The 18,185-nt window shown below is 40.2% G+C and overlaps 1 protein-coding gene and 1 long non-coding RNA gene across 8 annotated transcripts in view; both read right to left on the bottom strand.

Moving 5' to 3' along the window:
- ARHGEF9 (Cdc42 guanine nucleotide exchange factor 9) overlaps positions 1-18,185 on the bottom strand; it is a 421,659-nt gene that overhangs the window by 25,873 nt on the left and 377,601 nt on the right. The window lies entirely within an intron of this gene.
- LOC129399658 (uncharacterized) lies at positions 4,077-16,864 on the bottom strand. The gene is made up of 2 exons (XR_008627231.1): positions 16,795-16,864; positions 4,077-6,521 (listed from the first exon to the last, which is right to left on the bottom strand). It is a non-coding gene; the product is annotated as an uncharacterized LOC129399658 (long non-coding RNA).

The raw sequence follows: 18,185 nt of genomic DNA, 5'->3' as shown, positions 1-18,185 counted from the left end.
CCATCTCAGAGCATCAACGGCCTTGAACCAGAGACTCCCAAATGAATCTCACAATAGATTAGCTCCCTACAGAGATGTCTCTGGATCCCAACCATTTACAATTTTAGAATTCCAGAAGCGTGTGGCCGCCTCTCATGATATTCATGATAAGCAATAGAAAATGCATGATCTAGCTTCTTCCTCTGGCAGGAAGACTTGAATGGTGGTCGGAAAATTTGAAATAATGATGGTGGGAAAGTGTATTGGTGGTGGGATTGGTGTTGAAATATTGAATATAATGAATTAATGTGAACAACCTTATGAAAATAAAAGTAAAAGTAAATAAATGAACTGGACCATGAATTAAAAGGGGATGAGCTTTCCGCTGCTGCACGAGCATGATCCCAGAGGCCAACTAAACTACTTTGGACACCAGCAGCTCGCAGAAATGCCTCTAGATTGTGAAATGAGACACTGCCCCATGCGGTGCCAGGGAGGTGGGGTTTCTTTCTCCAGGATTTTTCGACTTATGCACCACAAAAGGGAAGTAAAAGCTTGCAGTGATGGGATTTCTGGCAGAATTTTCCCTGGACTTTATACAGGAATCCTAATATCTCTTAACTGTCAGCAATGTGAAACGGTCAGACCATGGGGGGAAACTCCAAACAATAATAGTGAGTTTTTTGTTGAAATATTGAAGGTAATCAAAGTAGCAGCCATGTCTCTAGACTGTGAACTAAGCCATAGTCCCACGCCGGCCGAGGAGAGGAAATATCCTTCTTTCTTGTTTTTTTCCCCTTTTCGGGGAGAAGCGGTGTGGTGTCTGCCATGTTATGAGGAATATTAAGCAGGCAGAAACTTGGTGGTTCGGGAAGGAGGAAAAAAATGAGTTATGTACTTGGAACAGCGGGCCTTCATATCTCTTCATTCTCAGCAATGGAAAACTAATTATCAAATGCTTCCTTGGCAGTAGGGCCATCTTTTTTGGGGGAAAACTCCAACAACAACATTGAGTTTTGTGTTGAAATATGGAATGTAATCAAAGTAAAGAGAAAATGAAGTGAAATTCATCAGTTACGCAGGTGGGGGTGGGGGGCGGGGGGTGCGAGGTATACTGGGGTTTTTGGTGGTGGAATATGGGCACTGGTGAAGGGATGGGTGTTTGAGTATTGTATAACTGAGACATAAGCCTGAGAACTTTGTAACTTTCCACATGGTGATTCAATAAAATAAATAAATAAAAGCAAAACAAAAAAATTAAAAGGGGATGAATTTCAACAGAACTCCCAGAAATCCATCATGGCAAATACTATGAACAATCCTAATCTACTAGCTGGATAACCTAGGAAAAAATGGATAGATTCCAAGAAATATGTACTCTCCAAAAACTGAAAAAAGAGGAAGGATAAATCTGAACAGGTCAATCACAGGCAAAGAAATTGAAGCAGTAATTAAGAATCTCTCCAGTAATAAGTTCTTTGTCCCGATGTGTTTACATGTGAGTTTTATCAAATCTTTAGAGACGATTTATTGCTCTTCATCCTAATCTCTACCAAAATGTCAAAGAAAGGGAATCTTTCCTTCTACACCTTCTACAAAGCTACCTCTACACTGATTCCCAAAGATCACAAAATACTGCACAAAATGAAGATTTAAGACCAACTACATTGACAAAAACCAATGCAAATATATTTAGCAAACTGAATCAAAAAGTACATAAAAATTATACATTACTATCAAGTTGGACTTAATCTAGGGATGCACTGATGGTTCAATATATGCAAACCAACTCACAAAATACACCACACCAGTTAAAAGAAAGAAAAAATATCATATGAATCAATACAGATAAAGATTTTGAATAAAATCCCAAACCCATTCATGATAAAAATAAAGTCAACAAGATATTTGTATAACTAACAGCAGTAGCTATATATAAAAAGCCATAGCCAATACTATTCTTTTTTTTGCTATTTGGGTCACACCGAGCAATTTACAGGGGTTACTCCTAGCTCATGCACTCAGGAATTACTCCTGGCGGTGCACAGGGGACCATATGGGATGCTGGGAATTGAACTCAGGTCGGCCGCCTGCAAAACAAACACCCTACCCACTGTACTATCGCTCCACTCCCGCCAATATGATTATTAATTGTAAAAACAGAGAATTCCTGCTATGATCAGACACAAAACAAGGATTTCCACTTTCTTAAGTCTTATTATATTAGAAGTCCTAACAACACCCACCAGTCACGATAAGGAAAAGAAAGGTGACCAAATTGGAAAAGAAGTCAAATTATCTCCGTTTGCAGATTACATGATAATATCGTTGAAGACACTAGAGCATCCATTAAAAAGCTCCTAGAAATAATAAACCAAGACAGCACAGTGGCCAGCTACCAAGTTATTATTCAAAAATCTGTTGCATTCCTATAAACAAATAATGAATCAGAAAAGAGAGAGATAAAATTATTGATCCCATGTAACATCGTGTGTAAAAACAATAAAGTACCTAAAAATCAACCCAATCAAATAAATGGGAGTTCCATGCCATGAAAACTTCAAAATACTTATGATATTGAAGACTATAGGAAATGAAAAACAATTCTGTGCGCATGTATTGTAAGAAACAATATTGTTAAAAGACCACCCTACCTAAACTTCTATGTAGATTCAATGCAACCCATATGTAATTCAAACAACATTGTTTAAGAACTTAGAACAATAAGTAATAAAGTTTGTGTGGAATCATAAAAGATCCCAAATATCTAAAACCATTCTGATAATTAAGAAACTAGCAATAATCTCTTTATCAAATTTAAGCTATATTATAAAGGCATAGTTATCAAAACAGCATGATACTGGAATAAGGGCAGACTCTCTGATCAATAGGTCACAATAGAATATTCAAGGACAAACCCCTATATATATGGTCAGGTAAGTTTTGGCAAAGGATCTGAAAGCATGAATTGGCCTTGAGTCTTCAATAAATGTTGCATAGAGAATTGGATAACTATGTATAAGAATGTAAAGCTGGACCCGTAAGTCATACCTTACACAAAGTCAATTCAAATTGGTACACAGACCCTGAGATCCAACCGAATAATATAGGTAGAACTCTCCAAGATTTGGACAACAAAGCTGGCTTCGGTAATCTGAAACTTTTGTTGCAAGGGTAACAAAAATTAAAAAATCAACAAATTAGACTACATCAAATTAAAAAGTATCTTCATGGCAAAAGAAACACAGGCTAGAACAAATAAAACAACTACTGAATGGGAAAAATATTCGCATTCAACATATCAAACAAAAGGTCGATATCTAGGATATATAAAGTAATCACAAAAATCAACAAGAGAAAAATCCCCAAACCCCATCTAAAATGGAGAAAGGAAATTAACAGGGACTTTTCTTTTCTTTTTTTTTTTTGCTTTTTGGGTCACACCCAGCGATGCTCAGGGCTTACTCCTGGCTTTGCACTCAGGAATTGCTCCTGGCAGTGCTTGGGGGACCATATGGGATGCCGGGGATCAAACCCGGGTCGGCCTCGTGCAAGGCAAACGCCCTACCCGCTGTGCTATCGCTCCGGCCCCTAACAGGGACTTTTCTAACAAAGACCATAGGATGATAAACAGACCTCTGTTATCATAATTTATTATTAGGGGGATCCAAATTAAGGCTATGATATATCATCTCTCATCAGTGAGAATGGCACATATCAAAATATTGGAGACAAAATATGTTGGTGGTGATGTGGTGAAAACAGGAAATCTTATCCACTGCTGTTATTGTCAGGTTCAAGCCCTCTGGAAAACAGTGTGAAGAATTCTTAGTAAACTTAAAACTGAATTGCCATATGACTCAATATTTGCAATTTTGGGTATCTATTACTAGAACAGGCCATATGCAAACCATTATGTAGCACTCAGTACAGCGGCTACGATTTGGAATCAACCTAGATATCCAACAACATGTCAGTAGACCATGAAGATATATACACAATGGAGCACTCTGCAGCAGTAAGGAATGATGAAATCATGAAATTTGCTGGACATGGATAGAACTGGAAGTTATCATATTAAATGAAATAACTCAGAAGAAGAATAGTAAACACAATATAATTTCACTTACATGTGATATTTAGAGTAATCAGATGAAGAAATGAAATGCTTCATGGGTGGATGCCTAGATCACCACTGGACACAATATATAGATATGGACGAAAAGAAAAGACGGGGGGTGACCAATAAGATGCAAAAGCGTACAACTGTCAAGGGACATCAGTGGTATTCAGGAATAATGAGCTAAATATCAATAGTTCCAGAGTCAGCAAGACAGAAATCATGAGACTCGAACTTCAATAACCGAACATAAAAAGGTTCTATCAATGCATCAGGCTAGGGGTAGGGGTATCATCCTGCCACACCCCTCTCTTTACATCAATGATCACTTCCTTGTAGAATGGTGAGATCCTGGTGGTGAATCCACAATACAGCTCGCGGAGGATTTTGATATGCTGAGTTTGAATGCCCTTTTTGGCCAGGGTTTTGATGACCGCCTCAGTCTCAACAGAATTGAAGGCCCTCTTTAAGTCGATGACCGTTAGACAGAGCGGCATCTTAAACTCCCGCGAAAATTTAATGAGTTTGGTCACTGTGTGGATATGGTCTATCGTACAGAATCCCCTTCGGAACACGGCTTGCTAGCATGGTTGTCCTTCGTCTAGTGTTCTGCCTATTCTATTCAGGATGACACGAATGAACAACTTGTAGACGACAGACAGCAGGCAGACTGGGCGATAGTTGCCAATGCCGTGGATGTCTCCCTTCTTGTACAACAGAACGGTCCTTCTGGTTTTCCACTGGGACGGAACCTTGCATTCAAACAGGTAGCGTGTGAAGGGTCGGACCCATGGATTGATGAGTACCGGCGACAGATTCTTCAGGTGTTCGGGTCTGACCTTGTCTGGACCAGGTGCTGTTTGCGTCTTTAGCAGTGAAACGGCGTGTCGGATTTCAGAAGGGAGAACGCTGGGAGCGACATATCCATCCTGCGGAATTTGGTATGTGGTCAGGTGGACATGGCTGTCAAAGAGGTCCGAGTAGAAGTCGTGAATAATATTCTCCATTGCCTTTCTGCAGGATGTGATAGATCCATCGGGATGTCAGAGGGCAGTCATCCTGGTCTTTTAGTTGGCGAAGGACAGGCGAGCGTTGTGAATACTTTTCCAGGCTTCTGCTGCACCGGCCAACACTGCTCCTCCTCTCTCTTTGAGGTCTTCCTTTCTTGCATCTCGGCATAGCTTTGTGAGCTAGGATGTTAGTTTGTGGTTGCCTGAGGCTCGCGCCAAACCACGTTGACGATTGAGCTCGAGAGTGTCCAAAAACAGGCATCTGTTTGTGGCTTTCTCACTCTTGGCATTCTTCGCACAGACAAGGAGGTGCTGTGCTGAACCAGTCGATCGTATTCCTCGTCGATGTTGTCAAGGACGGCATCTTCCCACGTTGTTGCAATAGTGCCAAAAAAGCTCCCAGTTGGTGGTCATTCTGGGAGTTGTCTTATTAGACTTAAATTTTGCAGACATTTCTCCCAACTCTGTGTAGTAGAATTTTGCACAAAGGAGACGATGGTCTGATCCCGTTTGGAATTTGGGGACAAGAGCGACATCAGTCAGGCAAAACCTTCGATTTAATATGATGTGGTCAATTTCATTGTGGAAATGTCCACCGGGAGACTCCCATATCCAGCGTTTAGATTCGACCTTCTGGAACTGTGAGTTACCATGGATGGTCTTGGTCGACATGATGAATTCAGATAGTCACTCACCCTGATTGTTCCATTCTAGGCTGTGTCCCAATGTGGAGTTCTTCGGGCGGCCTTCTTGGACCTATCTTGGCATTAAAATTACCAATAATGGTCTTGTAGAAGATGTGGTCTTCTTTATAGAACTTCTCCAGTTCCATGTAGAACCTCTCAATTTCTTCTTCATCGTAGTTGGAAGTTGGTGCGTAGATGATGAAGATAGAAACTGCAGGCAGTGAGCCACATCTATTCAAGAGTTATCATCTAATTTGGGTTGTCAGGCATTTGAATGAATCGATGCTCATGGCCGAGTTTGTGTTGACAAGAACACCAACGCCACCAACGCCTCCGTTTTTGCATGTTCCTAGGAACAATTCTTCTCCAGTGTCGAAAATGGCGTGATGTGATTAATGTCTCCTCATTTCGGTCAGACCAATGACGTCGTACTTGATCTTCTGCACTTGTACAAACAGGTCCTTGATGGATGCTTCTGATGCCAATGTTCGTGCGTTGAAAGTACAGACAATCATTTTAGTCTTTCTTCATTTTGGCAGTCTAGTTCATCCCCTAGATTTTTTCAACCTCTCTTTGCTCATCTTTCTTAACGCTGCCGTATTGGGGGCTCTTTCGGTGAAAGGTGAATGAGGCCAATTGTTGTCACCGTTGCTGGCATATCAAATACGCGACGGGTAGCTTGCTAGGCTCTGCCGTGGGGGCTCAACACTCTCAGACCATGATGCTCTGAAGATAGAAGATAATCATGTCCACATAGAGAAAACCAAAACAAACACCTGGAAATTAAACAACTCGATGTTGAACAATGAGTGGGTCAGGAAGGAAATCAAAAAAGAAATCAAAAGGTACTTGGAAACAAATGAAATGAAGACACTACTACCAGAACCTAAGGGACACAGATATAGCCCTGTAAGGGGAAAATTTATAGCTCTGCAAGCATTCCTCAGGAAGGAAGAAAGGGCCCACATAAATAACTTGACTTCACAGCTCAAGATCTTAGAAAAGGGCCAAAAAAGGAGCCCAAACCAGGCACAAGGAAAGATATAATAAAACTTAGAGCAGAAATCAACGACATGAAACCCAAATAAGAATCTGAAAGGTAAATGAAACCAAGAGCTAGTTCATTGAGAAAGTAAATAAATTGATAAACCACTAGCAAAACTCACAAAGAAAGAGAGATGGAACATTTATAAACCAAATCAGAAATGAAAAGGGGGATATCACAACAGACACCAAGGAAATTCAAAAGATCAACAGAGACTACTTTGAAAATCTGTATGGTACCAAACAAGAGAACCTAGAAGAAATAGATAAGTACCTGGATTCCTGTAATCTGCCAAGGCTGAATCAAGAAGACCTGGAATATCTGAACAGTTCTATTAATATCAAGGAAATTGAAAATGTAATCAAAAGTCTTCCCAAAAACAAAAACCCGAGTCCAGATGGATTCACTAGCGAATTCTTCCAAACATTTAAAGAGGACCTATTGCCAGTTCTCCTCAAGCTTTTCCAGGAAACTGAAGAAAAAGAAATCTTCCCAAAAGTTTAGCACAATCGGAGCCCCTTCTTCCCACAAAAAGGAAGAGGAATAAATAACTACAAGGTTCCAACTCTGCACTTCCGTGACAATATGAAGAAACAGCGAAAATCCCCTCCACGAAGAGAGGGAGAAGAAAAGATACTAGAAACCTCAAAAGAGTCTCCCAACATCTACGACCTCTCAGATAAACAATTCAGAGAGGAAATATGGAGGAGAGTCGACCTACTCCAAGCAAATATGGAACAGACATCCAATAAATTAAGGGAGGAGATGAATCAAGCGCTGGAACGGTCTACCAAGAAAATACAGGAAGAAATGAGAGCAGAAATGAGAGCAGAAATTTCAAACCTTCGAACCGAAGTCTCACAAATAAAGCAATCGGTAGATGAAATAAAAATCTCACTAGATGCCCTCAACAGCAGAATGACTACAGCCGAAGACAGAATCAGCGAGCTTGAGGATGAGCTGCAGAAAGCTTACAGACAGCAACAAATCATGGCCAAAGACCTCAAAATGGCTATAGAGCGAATCAGAGCCCTGGGGGATGACTTCAAGAGGAACAACATAAGAATCATTGGAGTACCAGAACCACAGGGAAGAAGGGGCCGGAGCGATAGCACAGCGGGTAGGGCGTTCGCCTTGCACGCGGCCGACCCGGGTTCGATCCCCAGGATCCCATATGGTCCCCCAAGCACCGCCAGGAGTAGTTCCTGAGTGCAAAGCCAGGAGTAACCCCTGAGCATCGCTGGGTGTGACCCAAAAAAAAAAAAAAAAAAAAAAGCAGAACCACAGGGAAGTAACCCCAATGAAAAAAACATAGTCAAAGACATCATCACTAAGAAATTCCCAGAGCTGGAGAAGGCAGACGTCAAGATACAAGAAGTCCGAAGAGTGCCAGCAAAAAGAGACCCAAATAAAAAGACTCCAAGGCATATCATAGTCAGAATGGCGGATGCTGTAGATAGAGACACAATTCTACAAGTAGCAAGGTCAAAGAGGGAAATGACATACAAAGGAGCACCCCTCAGATTTACGGCCGATCTGTCAGAAGAAACCCTCCGAGCCCGAAGACAATGGTGGGACATAGTGAAAAAACTCAACGAAATGAATGCCTCAACAAGAATACTTTATCCAGCTAAACTCTCACTCAAACTCGAAGGAACCATACACTATTTCTCGGATAAACAACAGCTCAGGAACTTCATAGACTCAAAACCAATCTTGAAAGAAGGTCTAAAGGGGCTACTGTAAGACAAGGAGGAGCCCCATAAGAACAACAAATCCCACAGAAAGATGACACAAAACCACATCACAATAATCTCTCTCAATGTCAATGGACTAAATACACCTATCAAAAGACACAGAGTGGCTAAATGGATCCGGAAATTAAACCCAACATTCTGTTGCCTGCAAGAAACACACCTGAACAAACAGAGTAAACATAGACTCAAAGTCAAAGGATGGAAAACAATCCTCCAAGCAAACAACCCCCTTAAAAAAGCTGGAGTGGCCATCCTGGTATCCGACAACATAGATTTCAGGATGAAAAAGATCAAAAGGGACAGCGAAGGTCATTTTCTGTTTATCAAGGGATATGTACAACAGGAAGAAATCACACTCTTAAACGTATATGCTCCTAACAAACGACCGGCTAAATATTTAAAACGACTCCTAACAGACTTCAAAGAGGACATCACTAACAGCACAATTGTAGTCGGAGACTTCAATATGGCCTTATCACCTCTAGATAGATCCACAAGAACAAAACTCAACAAGGAAACACTGACTCTGAATGAAGAAATTGAAGAGAGAGGCCTAATAGACCTATACAGGGCCTTACACCCCAAAAAGAAAGAATACACATTCTTTTCCAGTGCACATGGAACATTTTCAAAAATAGACCATGTACTGGGCCCCAGAACATACCTCAATAGAATCGGAAAAATAGAAATTGTATCAACCATCTTTTCAGACCACGATGCGCTGAAGATAGAAGCTAACCACCCACAAATACGGAAAATCAAATCAAACACCTGGAAATTAAACAATTCCATGTTGAACAATGAGTGGGTCAAGAAGAAAATCAAGGAAGAAATCAAAAGATACTTAGAAACAAATGAGAATGAAGACACGAGCTACCAAAACCTATGGGACGCAGCTAAAGCCGTTTTAAGGGGAAAATTTATAGCTCTCCAAGCATTCCTCAGGAAGAAAGAAAGGATCCACATAGATAGCTTGACTTCACGACTCAAGACCCTAGAAAAGGACCAGAGAAAGGACCCCAAACCAGACCGAAGGAAAGAAATAATAAAAATTAGAGCAGAAATTAATGACATCGAAACCAAAAAAACAATCCGAAAGATCAATGAAACAAAGAGTTGGTTCTTTGAGAAAATAAATAAGATTGATAAACCGCTAGCAAGTCTCACAAAGAAAGAAAGAGAGAAAACTCTAATAAATCGAATCAGAAATGAAAAGGGGGACATCATAACAGAAGCCAGTGAGATTCAAAAGATCATTAGAGACTACTTTGAAAGTCTTTACACCACAAAAAAGGAGAACCTAAAAGAAATGGATGGATTCCTTGATTCCTACAATCTCCCAACACTGAAGAAAGAAGACCTGGAATACCTGAATAGACCCATCAATGTTAAGGAAATTGAAACGGTAATCAAAAACCTCCCCAAAAACAAAAGCCCAGGCCCAGATGGTTTCACTGGCGAATTCTTCCAAACATTTAAAGAAGACCTATTGCCTGTTTTCCTCAAACTTTTCCAGGAAATTGAAAAAACAGGAACTCTCCCAAACAGTTTCTATGAAGCACATATCTCCCTAATACCAAAAGCAAACAAAGACACCACTAAGAAAGAAAATTACAGACCAATTTCCCTGATGAACACCGATGCGAAGATCCTCAACAAAATACTAGCAAATAGGATCCAACAACTCATCAAAAAGATCATACATCACGACCAAGTGGGATTCATCCCAGGGATGCAAGGATGGTTTAACATTCGGAAATCAATCAACATAATCCAGCATATCAACAAAAGTAAAGATAAAAACCATATGATCATATCAATAGATGCAGAGAAAGCATTTGACAAGATCCAACATCCTTTCATGATGAAAACCCTCGCCAAAATGGGGTTTGGAGGAACTTTCCTCAAGATAGTCGAAGCCATCTATCACAAGCCTACGGCAAGCATTATCCTCAACGGGGAAAAACTAAGGGCCTTTCCTCTGAGATCAGGCACAAGACAAGGATGCCCACTCTCACCACTCCTCTTCAATATAGTACTGGAAGTACTTGCGATAGCTATCAGACAAGAAAAAGAGATTAAGGGCATCCAGATAGGAAGGGAAGAAATCAAACTCTCACTATTTGCAGACGGCATGATACTATATCTAGAGAAGCCTAAAACCTCTACTAAGAAACTCTTAGAAACAATAGACTTATACAGTAAAGTTGCAGGCTACAAAATCAATACCCAAAAATCCATGGCCTTCATATATGCAAACAATGAGGCAGAGGAAAGGGACATGAAAAAAGCAATCCCATTCACAATCGTGCCCCAGAAAATCAGGTACCTCGGAATCAGCTTAACCAAGGAAGTAAAAGACCTTTACAAAGAAAACTACATAACGCTACTCCATGAAATCAAAGAGGACATGAGGAAATGGAAACATATACCCTGCTCATGGATAGGGAGAATCAATGTTGTCAAAATGGCAATACTCCCTAAAGCATTATACAGATTCAATGCGATCCCTATAAGTATACCCATGACATTCTTCAAAGAAATGGATCAAGCAATCCTAAAATTCATATGGAATAACAAACGTCCAAGGATAGCTAAAACAATTCTTGGGAAAAAGATGATGGGAGCCATCACCCTCCCCAACCTCAAACTTTACTACAAAGCAGTAACAATTAAAACAGCATGGTTCTGGAACAAAGGCAGAGCCGTAGACCAATGGAACAGGGTGGAATATCCCTACACACAACCCCAAATGTATGACCATCTAATCTTTGATAAGGGAGCAAGAGATGTGAAGTGGAGCAAGGAAAGCCTCTTTAACAAATGGTGCTGGCACAACTGGACAACCACATGCAAAAAAATGGGTTTAGACCTTGACCTGACACCATGCACAAAAGTCAGATCAAAATGGATTAAAGACCTCAACATTAGACCACAAACCATAAGGTCCATTGAAGACAAGGTCGGCGAAACCCTCCACGATATTGAAGATAAAGGTATCTTCAAAGGTGACACGGAACTAAGCAATCTAGTAAAAACAGAGATCAACAAATGGGACTACATTAAACTAAAAAGCTTCTGCACCGCAAGAGATACAGTGACCAGAATTCAAAGACTATCCACAGAATGGGAAAGGATATTTACACAATACCCATCAGATAAGGGGTTGATATCAATGGTATATAAAGCACTGGTTGAACTCTACAAGAAGAAAACATCCAACCCCATCAAAAAATGGGGCGAAGAAATGAACAGAAACTTTACCAAGGAAGAAATACGAATGGCCAAAAGGCACATGAAAAAGTGCTCTGCATCACTAATCATCAGAGAGATGCAGATCAAAACAACTTTGAGATACCACCTCACACCACAGAGACTAGCACACATCCAAAAGAACAAAAGCAACCGCTGTTGGAGAGGATGTGGGGAGAAAGGGACCCTTCTTCACTGCTGGTGGGAATGCCGACTGGTTCAGCCCTTTTGGAAAACAATATGGACGACTCTCAAAAAATTAGATATTGAATTCCCATTTGACCCAGCAATACCACTGCTGGGAATATATCCCAGAGAGGCAAAAAAGTACAATCGAAACAACATCTGCACATGTATGTTCATCGCAGCACTGTTTACAATAGCCAGAATCTGGAAAAAACCCGAATGCCCCAGAACGGATGACTGGTTGAGGAAACTTTGGTACATCTATACAATGGAATACTATGCAGCTGTTAGAAAAAAGGAGGTCAAGAATTTTGTAGTTAAGTGGATGGGCATGAAAAGTTTCATGCTGAGTGAAATGAGTCAGAAAGAGAGAGACAGACATAGAAAGATTGCACTCATCTATGGTATATAGAATAACAGAGTGGGAGACTAACACCCAAGAACTGTAGAAATAAGTACCAGGAGGTGGACTCCATGGCTTCGAGGCTGGCCTCACGTTCCGGGGAAAGGTCAACTCAGAGAAGCGATCACCAACTACATTGTAGTCGAAGGCCATGTGGGGGAAGGGAGTTGCGGGCTGAATGAGGGCTAGAGACTGAGCACAGCGGCCACTCAACACCTTTATTGCAAACCACAACAGCTAATTAGAGAGAGAAAACAGAAGGGAATGCCTTGCCACAGTGGCAGGGTGGGGTGGGGGGGGAGATGGGATTGGGGAGGGTGGGAGGGACACTGGGTTTACGGGTGGTGGAGAATGGGCACTGGTGAAGGGATGGGTTCCAAACTTTGTATGAGGGAAGTATAAGCACAAAAGTGTATAAATCTGTAACTGTACCCTCACGGTGATTCTCTAATTAAAAATAAATAAATTTAAAAAAAAAGAAATCTTCCCAAACAGTTTCTATGAGGCTCATATCTCCCTAATACCAAAAGCAAACAAAGACACCCCCCAAAAGAAAACTACAGGCCAAAATCTCTGATGAACACGGATGCAAATGTTCTCAACAAAATATTAGCAATCAGAATTCACCAATTCATCAAAAAGATCATACACCACGACCAAGTGGGATTGATCCCGGGGATGCAAGGATGGTTTAACATTCGGAAATCAATCAACATCATCATATCAACAAAAGAAAAGATAAGAACCATATGATTACATCAATAGATTAGAGAATGCAATGCCAAGATCCAGGACCTATTTATGGTGAAAACTCTGGCCAAAATGGGTGTAGAAGGGACTTTCCTCAAAATAGTCAAGGCCATCAACTACAAACCTATGGCAAGCATCATCCTCAATGGTGAAAAACTAAGAGCCTTCCCTCTAAGTTCCTGGACTAGACAAGGATGCCCACTCTCTCCACTTCTGTTCAATATAGTACTGGAAGTACATGCAATAGTGGTTAGGCAAGAAAAATATATTAAGGGCATTCAATTAGGAAAGGAAGAAATCAAGCTCTCACTATTTGGAGATGATATGATACTGTACTTAGAGAACCCTAAAACCTCTACCAAGAAAATCTTAGAAACAACGGACTCGTATAGAAAATTTGCAGGATTTAAAATCAATACTCAAAAGTCTATGGCTTTCTTATACGCAAATAATGAGAGGAAAGAAAGTGACATGAAAAAAGCAATCTGGTTCACAATCATACCTCAGAAAATCAAGTACCTCGGAATAAGCTTAACTAAGTAGGTAAAGGACTTGTACAAAGAAAACTACAAAACTCTACTTCAAGAAAATATAGAGGACATGAGGAAATGAAAAGATATCCCCTGCTCATGGATTGGGAGAATTAACATTGTCAAAATGGCAATACTCCCCAAAGCATTGTATACATTCAATGAGATCACCATAAGTATACCCATGACATTCTTCAAAGAAATGAAGCGAATATTCCTGAAATTCATATGGAACAATAAGCCCTCACGAATAGCTAAAGCAACTCTGAGGAAAAAGAATATGGGAGGAATTACATCCCCCAAGCACAATCTATACTACAAAGCGGTAAAAATTAAAACAGCATGGTACTTGAACAAGGCAGAGCCACAGACCAATGGAACAGGGTTGAATATCCTGATACATACCCTCAAATATATGATCATCTAATCTTTTATAAGGGAGCAAAAGTGTGAAATGGAACAAGCAAAGCCTCTACGACAAATGGTGCTGGCAAAATTGGAAAGTAACATGCAAAAAAATGGGCTTATATCTCTACTTAACGCCATGTACAAAAGTCAGGTAAAAGTGGATTAAAGATCTCAAATCAGACCAGAATCCATAAGTTAAATGGAAAACAAGGCTGGAAAAACCCTCCACGACATTAAAGATAAAGGTATTTTCAAATTTAACACACCACTGGCCAAGCAAGTGAAAACAGAGATAAACAAATGGGCCTACTTTAAACTAAGAAGCTTCTGCACCTCAAAAGAAACAGTGACCTGTTGTGCCAGCACCATTTGTTAAAGAGACATTCCTTGCTCCACTTCACTTCTCTTGCACCTTTATCAAAGATTAGATGATCATACATTTGAGGTTGTGTGTGGGGATATTCCACCCTGTTCCATTGGTCTGCCGTTCTGCTTTTGTTCCAGTACCATGCTGTTTTAATTGTTACCGCTTTGCAGTAGAGTTTAAGGTTGGGGAGGGTGATGCCTCCCATCATCTTTTTCCCAAGAATTGTTTTAGCTATCCGTGGGCATTTATTGTTCCATATAAATTTCAGGATTGCTTGCTCCGTTTCTTTGAAGAATGCTATGGGTATCCCTATAGGGATCGCGTTAAATCTGTAAAATGCTTTTGGGAGTATTGCCATTTTGACAATGTTTATTCTCCCTATCCATGAGCAGGGGATATGTTTCCATTTCCTCATGTCCTCTTTTATGTCATGGAGTAGCGTTGTATAGTTTTCTTTGTAGAGGTCCTTTACTTCTTTAGTTAAGCTGATTCCAAGGTATTTGATTTTCTGGGGCACAATTGTGAATGGCAACCACACGCAAAAAAATGGGCTTAGAACTCGACCTGACACCATGCACAAAAGTCAGATCAAAATGGATTAAAGACCTCAACATCAGACCACAAACCATAAGGTACATTGAAGACAAGGTAGGCAAAACCCTCTACGATATTGAAGATAAAGGTATCTTCAAAGATGACACGGAACTAAGCAATCTAGTAAAAACAGAGAACAACAAATGGGACTACATTAAACTAAAAAGCTTCTGCACCGCAAAAGATACAGTGACCAGAATTCAAAGACTATCTACAGAATGGGAAAGGATATTTACACAATACCCATCAGATAAGGGGTTGATATCAAGGGTATATAAAGCACTGGTTGAACTCTACAAGAAGAAAACATCCAACCCCATCAAAAAATGGGGCGAAGAAATGAACAGAAACTTTACCAAGGAAGAGATACGAATGGCCAAAAGGCACATGAAAAAGTGCTCTACATCACTAATCATCAGAGAGATGCAGATCAAAACAACCATGAGATACCACCTCACACCACAGAGGCTAGCACACATCCAAAAGAACAAAAGCAATCGCTGTTGGAGAGGATGTGGGGAGAAAGGGACCCTTCTAAACTGCTGGTGGGAATGTCGGCTATTTCAGCCCTTTTGGAAAACAAGATGGACGATTCTCAAAAAACTAGAGGTTGTGCTCCCATTTGACCCAGCAATACCACTGCTGGGAATATATCCCAGAAAAGCCAAAAAGTATAGTCGAAATGAGATCTGCACTTATATGTTCATCGCAGCACTGTTTACAATAGCCAGAATCTGGAAAAAACCCGAGTGCCCTAGAACAGATGACTGGTTGAAGAAACTCTGGTACATCTATACAATGGAATACTATGCAGCTGTTAGAAAGAATGAGGTCATGACGTTTGCATATAAGTGGATCAGCATGGAAAGTATTATGCTAAGTGAAATGAGTCAGAAAGAGAGAGACAGACATAGAAAGATTGCACTCATCTGTGGAATATAGAATAATAGACTATAAGACTAACACCCAAGAATAGTAGAAATAAGTACCAGGAGGTTGTCACCATGGCTTGGAGGCTGGTCTCTCATTCTGGGCAACTCAGAGAAGGGAACACCAAGTAAAATGTGGTTGGAGGTCATGTGGGGGAAAGATGTTGCGGGCCGAATATAGACTAGAGACTGAACACAATGGCCACTCAACACCTTTATTGCAAACCACAACACCTAATCAGAGAGAGAGAACAAAAGGGAATGCCCTGCCACAGTGGCAGGGTGGGGTAGGGGAGACTGGACTGGGGAGTGGGGGAGGGATGTTGGATTTACTGGTGGTGGAGAATGGGCACTGGTGAAGGGATGGATTATCAAACTTTGTAAGGGAGAAACATGAGCACAAAAATGTATAAATCTGTAACTGTACCCTCACGTTGACTCACTAAATAAAAATAAACTACTAATTTATAAAAAAAGAAACAGTGACCTAAATACATAGACATTCTACAGAATGGGAAAGGATATTCACCCAATACACATTTGATAAAGGATATACAAGGATATACAAGGCACTGGTTGAACTCTACAGGAAGAAAACTCCCAACCCCATCAAAAATGGGGGATGGAAATGAACAGAAATTTTCTCAAAGAAGAAATTTGAATGGCTAAAAGACACATGAGGAAATGCTCTACGTCACTAGTTATCAGGGAGATACAGATTAAAACAACAATGAGATATTATTTCACACCACAGAGAATGACCCACATCCAAAAGTACCAAAACAACCGCTCTTGTCGTGGATGTGGGAAGAAAGGGACTCTCCTTCACTGCTGGTGGGAATGCCGACTCGTTCAGCCCTTTTGGAAAACAATATGGACGATTCTCAAAAACTTAGAAACTGAGCTTCCATTTGACCCAGCAATACCTCTCCTGGGAATATATCCTGGAGAGGCAAAAAGTTATAGTAGAAATGACATCTGTATTTCTATGTTCATTGCAGCACTGTTCACAATAGCCAAAATCTGAAAAAAAACAGAGTGCCCAAAAACAGATGACTGGTTAAAGAAACTTTGGTACATTTACACAATGGAATACTATGCAGCATTAGAAAAGATGAAATCATGACATATTTATATAAGTGGATCTACATGGAAAGTAACATGTTAAGTGAAATGAGTAAGAAAGAGAGGGACAGACATAGAAATATTGCACTCATCTGTGGAATATAAAATAACATAGTGGGAGATTATGTTATTTTTTATGTTCGCAAGATTTGTTGAGATAAGGATTAGGAGGTCTTCCCCACAGCTTGGAAACTGGCCTCACATGCTATGTGAAAAGGCAGCTCAGATAGATAAGGGAACACCAAGTAGAGGATGTCAGGAGGACCCATTCTGGTTGGAAGATGAGAGCTGAAAGTAGACTATAGACCGAACATGATGGCCACTCAATACCTCTATTGCAAACTACAACACTCAAAAGTAGAGAGAACAAATGACAATGCCCTATCACAGATGCAGGGTGGGTTGGTGTGGGATGGGGTGGGGGTGTGAGAGAGATACTGGGATCATTGCTGGAGGTGAACGGGCACTGCTGGAAGGATGGATAGATGATCACTGCATGAGAAAAATTCAAACACAAAAGTTCATAAGTTTGTAGCTGTACATCATAGTGATTCTCTAATAAAACATTAAAAAACAGACTTTTTTGTACTCTGTTCTCAGTTTCTCTACTGGTAACATTTTATAAAACTATAGTGTGATGTTATATCCAGGTTAATGACATTATTGCCGGACACAGTCAAAAAACAAAACAGTTGTGTCAATAGAAGCATCCTCTTTTATATCCTCACTTTTTCTCCTGAGCTTGTTCCTATTAGATAAGACCCTGACATTTCACTTCTTAATCTGCTTCCCTTTTCTAAATATCATAATTTTAATAACGTGATATAAATGGATTCATATCAGATTTAATATTTTAAGGTTCACTCAATGTATTCCATGATACCTGTCTTTTTAACTGACATTTAATAGTATAGATTCACTCTAAGTAACTCAGTTCTTCATCCTATGTAAAACACCTGAGCTATTTTCAGTTTTCTCTATTATTAGTGAAGCTGTGATAAAATTAATGGTTTTATGTGGAAATTCATTTATATTCCTTCAAGA

Source organism: Sorex araneus, chromosome X (assembly GCF_027595985.1).
Source record: "Sorex araneus isolate mSorAra2 chromosome X, mSorAra2.pri, whole genome shotgun sequence".
NCBI classification, from domain to species: domain Eukaryota; kingdom Metazoa; phylum Chordata; class Mammalia; order Eulipotyphla; family Soricidae; genus Sorex; species Sorex araneus.
Note: the sequence above shows the minus strand (reverse complement) of the source record. Positions and strands in the feature narration are given on the sequence as shown.